A 6,681-nucleotide genomic window follows, 5' to 3' on the forward strand; every position below is an offset into this window, starting at 1 on the left:
GGGAGGGAAAGAAAAGGAGGGGGGCAAAAAAGAAGACAAGAAAGAGTCGATTTTCATGGCAATCATCGGAACAAATAGCTAACATTTAACATTTACACCCGCACTGGCGGCGCCCTGGCGCTCCGCGGACCTGGAGCCGGGCTAAAATGTCCCGAAAGCCTTTGGAGAAAACGAGTTTCCAGCTATCAGGTTCTCCCCATCTCCTTTTTTCATAAGGCTTCGGTTTCAGGCTGGACTTGTCCAATGTCTGCGTTACCGCTGCGAGCTCCTAAATGAGTGTCAAAGAGGCAAATATCAAATAGCGCCCAGGTCAAGCGATTTAGTTAACCACGGGACGCTCAGGGCTGGAAATTTGTGTGGGACTCAGCGGGGGCGGAGGAGGGGGCTCAGGGATGGATGGGTGGATGGGCACACCGGTGAGCTCGCAGACCAGTGTTGGTGGGAAGCACTCACTTAGGCGACGGCTCAGGGAGAGCAGGGCTGAGGGAGGAGCCAGCCTTCTCGTGGTGCTAGCCTCGCCTCGCCTCGTATTTCGTTGCTCTTTACAGACTAAGGTTAAAGCTCTCAGACAAAAGTTCCCTTAAAAGTTTTTCTTTTCCATGGGACCAATTTTCCGAACCAAGGTCCAGAAAACTGGGCTCTCAACTCTGGCTTTAAAACCTGTATCATCGTCAGGTCTCTGTTTCCCCTCAGGCTAACTATTATACAAGATGGTGGCCAAGGCTACTCCTGTGTGGCTCCTATTGTCTGTCCCTCTCCACTTCGGAGTCACTTGAGCAAACCTAGTCCCACTACCAACCTACCTGGTCTACAATCCCCGAGAAGACGGATTCTCAGAAGCAAGAGCTCACTACCCCCTGTATCTCTAAGATACTAGGCTTCACCCAAAGGTTCCCCCATCCCACCTCAGCCGGATCTAGGGATTGCTGCGTTATCACCAGCACACAAATTCTCACGCATCCGGGTTCCACTCGAGCCAGCCTTCGGCTTTTCAAGTGTTTGGGGTGGGGGTGGGGAGGAATCCTTTTTGGGGGAGGGGCGGGAGCGCAACAGATTGAGTGTTCGAATTCCCAACTCAAAACGGACAAGTGAAAGGACGCAGAAGCAGGATAGGACCCCCCAGTTTTTTCACCAAGTCCGCTCCTAAGCTCTGCAGAGGGTCTCTTATCTGCGTTGAGACCCGGGTGTCACGTATGTGAGATGCAGCGTGGGTGGGCGTGTGTGTTCCTACCCAGAGAGTAGGTCTCACAAGCTGAGGGGCGGGGAGTGCCACACAATCGACTTCTTTCCCTGGAACACAGAACAGAAAGCCCGAGAGTCTAGCTAGGAATCGGCTAAAGAATCCTGCCTAGATTGCCTCCGCCTTCCTAGGGCAAATGGACGCTGGGAGCGCAACTGGCCTCCACCGCATCCTCCTTAGGCCCAGTGTACTGTGTGGAAGGGCATGAGCCAAGGCTCAGGTTTGGGTTCCCATCTCTCTGTCCAGGGGAGACTGACGGAAACTAACTAACTTTGGGTCTCCAAAGGAAGCAAGAGGGAAGGACAGAGCTCCGGGGAGGTGAGGTGTGAAGGGATTGAGTAGGAAGGCACCTGTCTTAAAATCTTTTTGATAAGCTTTTCCCTCACCTCAGTATAATTATGAATGATAATCATGAAGAATAACCTGATCCTCTCCTTAAACTGAAAAAAAGGTATGGGAGGAGAAAAAGGAGGAAAGGAGGGAGGGAGAGAGAGAGAGAGAGAGAGGGAGGGAGAGAGAATGCTAACCTCACCACCGTTTGGGTACTGGAGAAATTCTCAAATAGAGAGTGTAATTTCTCAGTTGATTTTGATTGACATACTGTCCCTGGGATCATGTGTTAATCCCTTCTTCACTCAAGCCTTTTCATAACTCATTTCTCTCTTGCTAGATGGGGACTCTGATGGTTACCGAGGCAACGATGATAGCACTAAGCTATTTCCCTCTCTGCAAGGAGGCCATTATTCCGCATGCATAGGCCATTTGCAACAGAGGTCGCCACAAAGTCATCCACGACACAGCACACGTTTATTAAACTTTTATTCTCTCTTTTTACCCAAACACAGAAACTAGTTTGTACTTGTGGGGAGGGGGTGCTATCTTGTCCTGTTCTGTATTGGTAATTGTCCTGGAGTGGAGGAGCCCTGCACAGGGGCTCATTTGCACAGCAACACAGACAGAGGTCTGGGCCACTGTCCCCTGGCCCTTAGCATCAATCTCCAGCAGGAAGGTCTCCTTACAGATTTGTCAACCCATGGGGTCAGCTTCAAGAAAAGACGGAACTTTGCTTCTCAGGACACCTGTACTTCTATTTCAAAGATGCAATTTGTCCCTTTCTCTCAGCCCCACCTCCTACACACACACACACACACACACACACACACACACACACACACACACACACAAAACCTCCCCTCTCTTGGATGGGAAGGATCTCCTTGCTGGTTTAGTGGTACCTCCTGGCTTGGCACTGGAGCTCCCAAGAAAGCCACCTGCCAGGAGCACTGGGCCTTAAATTTCCTGCTCAGGCTTGGCCAGGGTGTAGGTTCTTGGGCTACCCTTCCCCAGAAACACACTAGTTTGGTTCTGGCTTCTCTAAATACCTTTGCTGGACTAGTGGACCATAAGCAATGAGACCTTCTATAGCTGTCTTGACCACCCAAGGACATCACAGGAGAGTGTACGTTGCAGAAAACACTACAAACATTTCTATTGTCAGTCTGGGAGGCCACCAAAACCTGACCTGCCTGCCTCTGTTAAGGTCACTGAGTGTGAGGGCTTCCCTCCCCCGGCCCCGCCCCCAGTATCTACCAGGTCCTTTCCTCAGGTCCTTCTCCCTTTTTCTTCTTTCCACACCTTTTATTTGGCTAAAGGAAGAAAAGAGACAGATCCACCAGGCCCTGGGGCTAGCCCCAGCACTGCTTCCTCACCTGCCTAGTTCTATCATCCCCTAAAAAGATCTCTGCAGCCCCTGCTGTGCTCTATGATTGTGTTGCTCAATGACCAGAAGAAGGTCCCAAAAGATCCCCTTTTGGGATTCTCAAGACAGAACCAGGTCTCCTGGGACAGAATGCACTATACCATACACAAAGCACCCAGCAGGGCAGCCTACGAAGTGACCCAGATCCCTAAGTTATGGGCAGAAGTTACCCTAACAACTGTCAGGGGTCAACATCCTTCTCCTAACCCTGGGTCTCTATTAGTCCCAAGCCATGTCTACTCTACAGGTTGAACTGCTCCACACTGGGGTACATTTGCTCTGGAGACTAAACAAAACGAAACAAAGCAAGTAAACACCCTGCACAACAGGAACTCTCTTGGCACCCATCTTTAGACACTCCCAACCTCTGCAGCACAGGAGTCACAGGACATAAAGAGGGTGGTACTTCCTCTGGGTCAGGGGTCTGTATCTACATTCCTTCCTAGTAAAATAATGGAAAGAACATGCAAATATTCCTCGGGTGTGCTGGCCTCGAACTTCCCAAAGCATGTGCATGTCACTGAGCAAACAGAAAATTGGGGCAAGGCTGAGGAGACTGCTGCTCCAACAGGAACAGCAGGCTGAGTGTTCATGTCCAGTAACCATGCATTCCAAAGTTCCAAGTTCCAGGGAGAAGAAGTTGAAGGCAGGAAGTGAGGCAAGAGAGGAACAGAAGGAATTCCTCGCCCAATAAAAAAGTTGAGAGGCTCCAAGCAATGTCCCAAGTCCCTGAGATGGGGATGGGATAGAGACCTAGGTCTGGGTAAGTGACCATGAGAAAGGCTCCCCAGTTGAGGAAACTGCAGAGGTGTTCCACATACTCTTGATAGCAGGTTTGTCAGTGGAGTTGAAGGTAGTGATGAATTTCAAGAAGCAGAGGCAGGGGGATTGCTGTGAACTCAAGGACAAAATGGTCTACACAGTGAGTTTGGGGCTGCCTAGGGTTCACAGGGTAAGAACCTGTCTTCATACACAAGCAAAGCAGAACTAAACCGGTCTGAAAGGTACTTAAGATCTGGTGGGACTGGGGTGGCAGTTCTTAACCTGTAGTGAAGTCAAGTGACCCTTCCACAGGGGTCACCTAAGACCATCAGAAAGCACGGATTTTCACATTAGTACTCGTCCCAGTAGCAGAAGCACAGTTATGAAGTAGCACTGAAAATAATTTTATGGTTGGGGGTTACCACAACATGAGGAAACCGTTAGAGGGTCACGGCTTTAGAAAGGTTGGGAACCACTGAACTGGAGTTTCAGACTGTTGTGGGCCACCATGTGTTCTAGGAACTGGGCTCAGGTCTAACCACTGAGCCCCACCCCCCTCTCTTTACTAGTCTCTTTGAGTCTCAGTTTGTCCTTGTAGTTTAGGTACCATGTGCTACACAGTCCTTTGCTGAATGACTCTGGGGCAAATGAAACTGAAGAAATTCTCTCCTAAGACCAAAGCTGCCTTTTACTATAATTTTTGACCTATGTACCAAAGGATCTGGCACTGTCATTGTTGAATGGTAGCAGTTACATCACTGTTAACTAACCATTAGCTTGCTAAGTAATGCAGAACATCAGCTAAGATTGATTGTGATTTGTCTGTCTATCTATCTATCTATCTATCTATCTATCTATCTATCTATCTATCTATCTATCTATCTATTTATCTATGTATCTATCTGTCTGTCTATCTATCTATCTATCTATCTATCTATCTATCTATCTATCTATCTATCTATGTATCTGTCTATGTCTCTATGTATGTATGTATCATCTATGTATTTATTTATCATCTATGTATCTATCTATGTATTTATTTATTATCTATCTATCTCTGTTTATATTTTGTGTGCACATGTGTTTTGCCTGTATGTCTGTGGGAGGGTGTCAGGTCCCCAGGACCAGGAGTTACAGACAGTAGCTCTTAACCACTGAGCCATCTGTCCAGCACCATTATTGTGTTTGTATCAGTGATGATTCCTACTAACCGTGACACCAGTCCTTGCTTCTGCCAGTTCTCCTTGGGTTTCCCTCCAGCAAAGCTCAGCCTGTGCTAAAGTGTATCAATGGAGTTAGGTATGTTAGCATCCATTCATTCATCAATCCTTTCTGAATGGGAACCCTGATAAGCTCTGAGGCTGGCAGGGAAATTTCTATCTCTTTAAGATGCTCCAGCATGTAGAAAAACAAGCAGATAGCTCATTCTAGATACAATAAGAATCTATGCGAGGCTGGGGGTGTGGCTTAGCCATCAGAGTGTTTACCTGGCATGCCAAAGTCCTAGCTTCAACTTAGAACAGCATAAGACCGGGGTGGTGCTCATGACTATAACCTCAGTACTGGGAAGATAGAGACAGGAGGATCTGAAGCTCAAATTTCAAGGCCACCCTGGACTACAAGTCCTGGACTACATAGCCTGCCTCAGAAGAGAAGAGGAGAAGGAGGAGAGTGAAGAGAAGGAAGAAAGGAAGGAAGACAAGAAGGAGGAGAGATCTGAAATCTCGGTCTGATGGAGTGGAAATCCAGAATCAACGTCAGAGGTACTTCCTGACTCCACTGGTGAGGCCGGCCTGCTGTCAGAGGATGACCCAGAGTTCTGGATGGTGACAAGAACAAGAGGATTTCAGATGAAAACAAACAAGCAGACAGACAGACAAACAGGTTTGGTGGAACAGAATTGGGAAGTGCATGGATAAATCAACCAGCCTTGTGACATGTGATGTGCCCTGAGTAGGAGGATAGGTAAACATGTCCATGTCACAGTGAAATGCTTCTTTAGCTACAAGAGGTGGCTTTATCCTGTGAACCTTTCAGTACCAATGGTAACTTTTCTTTTAAAGATTTTTTTAAAAATTTATTTTTATTTATTTTATATGTGTGAGCACACTGAAGCTGTCTTTAGACACACCAGCAGAGGGCATCAGATCCCATTACAGATGGTTGTGAGCCACCATGTGATTGCTGGGATTTGAACTCTGGACCTCTGGAAGAGCAGTCAGTGCTCTTAACCACTGAGCAGGGGCAGCTTTATATACAGGTACATTATGTTGAGAATAAATGAAAACCCCAGAGATTCTAAATGCCATCCTGGTGGCTAAGGTCCCCACTGCCCGAGGCCATATATATACTTAGAATATACTTAGAATGAATGCATTTACATCAATATTTTATATTTCATCAAATAAGTGTATGTGACAATGTTTTTATGCAAAAGACTCAAGTAAAAGCAACAGATACCACAAAGCTGACCTTCTACCATGCATTTTTAAAAGTTCGTTTTGATTTTTTTTTTAAATGGTGATAGGGTCTCAGTACTTAGCTGAGGCTAGTCTGGAACTATCCCAAGCTATCCTTGATTCATAGCCCTTGTTCCTCAGCCTTGAAAGTGCTGGGATTATAGGTGTGCCCTGCTGTGTGTTTTCAAGATTTCTGCGCAGACCCTTGGTTCCTATGTGGTCATGGAAATGTTTTGAAGAGCAGCTCTGTCCATCGGCTTTGCTGCAAAGCCACCATGCCGCTCAGACCTAATATTGTCTGCTGTTTAACCAGTGCACCAGAGACGAACTGAAGCCCAGATGTGAGGCAGAATGCCGCATGGAGAACTGGAATCTATATGTGATGGGAAAGGGGAAAGAGCAGAGGAGGTCTTCTCTCATGAATATATGGCAGGTATCTACAAGCCTTCTCACTAATTGAT

This window comes from Micromys minutus (genome assembly GCF_963924665.1).
Source record: "Micromys minutus genome assembly, chromosome: 6".
In the NCBI taxonomy this organism is placed as follows: domain Eukaryota; kingdom Metazoa; phylum Chordata; class Mammalia; order Rodentia; family Muridae; genus Micromys; species Micromys minutus.